At 48.0% G+C, this 3,463-nt stretch overlaps 1 pseudogene; it reads right to left on the bottom strand.

Annotated features, from left to right (window-relative positions):
* Positions 1–874: 874 nt before the first annotated feature.
* On the bottom strand, positions 875–2,507 carry LOC137315745 (zinc finger protein 229-like; annotated as a pseudogene).
* Between the last annotated feature and the right edge of the window lie 956 nt (positions 2,508–3,463).

The raw sequence follows: 3,463 nt of genomic DNA, 5'->3' as shown, positions 1-3,463 counted from the left end.
ATGGCAGTGCCACACAACACGTTGGATGGTGTCCTCAGTGTGAAGACGGGACTTGGCTCCACAAGGACTGTGCAGTGGTCACTCCGACCAATACCATCATGGACAGATGCTTGCCTTGTTTGCCCTCCCCAATTGCATTACCTCACACTTCTCTGGATTGATTTCTATTTGCCACTTTTCTGCCCACCTGACCAGTCCATTGATATCTTCCTGCAGTCTACAGCTTTCCTCTTCACTACCAACCACACGGCCAATTTATGTATCATCTGCAAACTTCTTGATCAAGTCCTCCACATTCAAGTGCAAATCATTAATATATACCACAAAAAGCAAGGGACCAATATTGAGCCTTGAGGATCCCCACTGGAAACAGCCTTCCAGTTGCAAAAACATCTGTCAACCATCACCCTTTGCTTCCTGCCACTGAGCCAATTTTGGATCCGACGAGCCACTTTCCCTTTGATCCCAAGGGATTTAAGTTTTTTGACCAGTCTGCCATGTGGGACCTTGTCAAAAGACTTGCTAAAATCCATGGATACTACATCAAATGCGTTGCCCTCATCGACCCTCCTCGTTACCTCCTCATAAGAGTCAATCAACTTCGTCAGACACGACATTCCCTTAACAAATCCATGCTGACTGTCCTTGATTAATCCGTGCCTTTCTAAATGACGATTAATATTGTCCCTCAGAATTGTTTCCAATCATTTGCCCACCACCGAGGTTCGGCTGACTGGCCTGTAATTACTCAGTCTATCCCTTTCTCCCTTTTTAAACAATGGTACACTGTATTTAAAAGAAAGCTGATTCATTTGAGACTGATACAGAATATTAAACTCCAGCCCAGTTATAGCGGTTATTATCAGAAACAAACCCCAACTGTCAGAATGAACATGGTTCAGTCCTGGATGTGATGAACAGCAGCAGAATCCAACCCCTGTGGTAACATGTGAACTCGCTGGTGTGACTGCAGGTTGGATGACTGAGTGAATCCCTTCCCACAAACAGAGCAGGTGAACGGTCTCTCCCCCGTGTGAACTCGATGGTGAATCAGCAGGTTGTATGACTTAATGAATCCCTTCCCACACTCTGAGCAGGTGAACGGTCTCTCCCCATTGTGAGTGCGTTGGTGTGTCAGCAGTCCGTTTGTGCTTTTAAAGCTCTTCCCACAGTCAGAACATTTAAAAGGTCTCTTATCAGTGTGAACAGGTTAGTGTTCAATGAGACTGGATGAACAAGTGAATCCCTTCCCACACACAGAGCAGGTGAACGGTCTCTCCCCCGTGTGAACTCGCTGGTGAATCAGCAGGGCGGATGACTGAGTGAATCCCTTCCCACACTCTGCGCAGGTGAACGGCCTCTCCCCAGTGTGAACTCGCTGGTGAATCAGCAGGGCGGATGACCGAGTGAATCCTTTCCCACATGCGGAGCAGGTAAACGGCCTCTCCCCAGTGTGAGTACGTTGGTGTCTCAGGAGAGCATTCCTGCTTTTAAACCTCTTCTCACAGTCAGAACATTTAAAATTTCTCTTATCACTGTGAACAAGTTGGTGTGAAATGAGGCTGGATGAACAAGTGAATCCTTTCCCACACACGGAGCAGGTGAACGGCCTCTCCCCAGTTTGAAATCGGTGGTGTCTCAGCAGAGTGGATGACTGAGTGAATCCCTTCCCATATGAGGAGCAGATAAACGGCCTCTCCCCAGTGTGACTGCGTCGATGAGTTTCCAGCTGGGATGGGTAATTGAATCCCTTCCCACAGTCCCCACATTTCCACGGTTTCTCCGTGGTCTGGGTGTCCTTGTGTCTCTCCAGGTTGGACGATCAGTTGAAGCCTCGTCCACACACAGAACACGTGGACGGTTTCTCCCCGCTGTGAATGGTGCGATGTTTTTTCAGGCTGTGTAGCTGGTTAAAGCTCTTTCCACAGTCAGTGCACTGGAACACTCTCACTCGGGTGTGTGTGACTCAGTGATTTTCCAGTCACAATGAAGTTTGATCTTTTCCCACAGACAGAACAGACAAACATTTCTCCTTGACTTGAGGTTTGGTTTGATTTTCCCGTCTGTGAATCCTCGCCTTCCAATACCCTGTAAAAGGAGTTTACAAAAGTCCTCACTGTAAATACAGGATAGAAATTCAGAACAGACAATTCTAGTTTCGACAGAATATTCTTCCCGCTCATTCCCCCAGACTGTAAATCCCCGTCCCACACACTCTCCCTCCTCCCTGTGCTGAAATCCAAACCCATCGCACCATCCCCAACATATTTCATTCCATCTGAGTTTTCTCTCCCTCCCTCTGAAGGTGTTGACTCTGACTGGGTTCAGTTCTGCACTCACTGGTTCCCCTCTCTCCCTCCCCGTGAAGTTCTCTCCCCCTCTTCCACAACATCTCCATTTTTCCTTCTTATATTCACTGACACATCCCGATTTCTCTATCAAAGAGACGCTCACTGACCAGTTACCATTCCAACTTCCTTTACAGACGTTCCCTGATCCGTCGTCATTTGGGTCTGGGGGGAGGGGTTTGGGGGGATAATGTTCACTGTTTTATATTGGGGTCTGGGGGGGATAATGTTTACTGTTTTATATTGGGGTCTGGGGGGGATAATGTTCACTGTTTTATATTGGGGTCTGGGGGGGATAATGTTCACTGTTTTATATTGGGGTCTGGGGGGATAATGTTCACTGTTTTATCTTGGGGTCTGGGGGGGATAATGTTCACTGTTTTATATTGGGGTCTGGGGGGGATAATGTTCACTGTTTTATATTGGGGTCTGGGGGGGATAATGTTCACTGTTTTATATTGGGGTCTGGGTGGATAATGTTCATTGTTTTATATTGGGGTCTGGGGGGGATAATGTTCACTGTTTTATATTGGGGTCTGGGGGGGATAATGTTCATTGTTTTATATTGGGGTCTGGGGGGATAATGTTCACAGTTTTATATTGGGGTCTGGGGGGGATAATGTTCGCTGTTTTATATTGGGGTCTGGGGGGATAATGTTCACTGTTTTATATTGGTGTCTGGGGGGGATAATGTTCGCTGTTTTATATTGGGGTCTGGGGGGATAATGTTCACTGTTTTATATTGGGGTCTGTGGGGCACTCGGTGTTCACTGAAGTCTGCGTGTCCTGCGCCTGCTCAGCTCACACTGTCCAACAATGGGCCTCTCCCACCCCTCAGCTCACATTGTCCAACAATGGGCCTCTCCCACCCCTCAGCTCACACTGTCCAACAATGGGCCTCTCCCACCCCTCAGCTCACACTGTCCAACAATGGGCCTCTCCCACCCCTCAGCTCACACTGTCCAACAATGGGCCTCTCCCACCCCTCAGCTCACACTGTCCAACAATGGGCCTCTCCCACCTCTCTCTGTTTGGCTTTAAACAGATGGAACCCTGTGGGGTGGAGCAAACATTTCAACATTTGTTCGTGAAATGGGTGAATTCAGGACAGACAG

The sequence above is a fragment of the Heptranchias perlo genome, unplaced genomic scaffold (assembly GCF_035084215.1).
Source record: "Heptranchias perlo isolate sHepPer1 unplaced genomic scaffold, sHepPer1.hap1 HAP1_SCAFFOLD_56, whole genome shotgun sequence".
Lineage (NCBI taxonomy): Eukaryota > Metazoa > Chordata > Chondrichthyes > Hexanchiformes > Hexanchidae > Heptranchias > Heptranchias perlo.
Note: the sequence above shows the minus strand (reverse complement) of the source record. Positions and strands in the feature narration are given on the sequence as shown.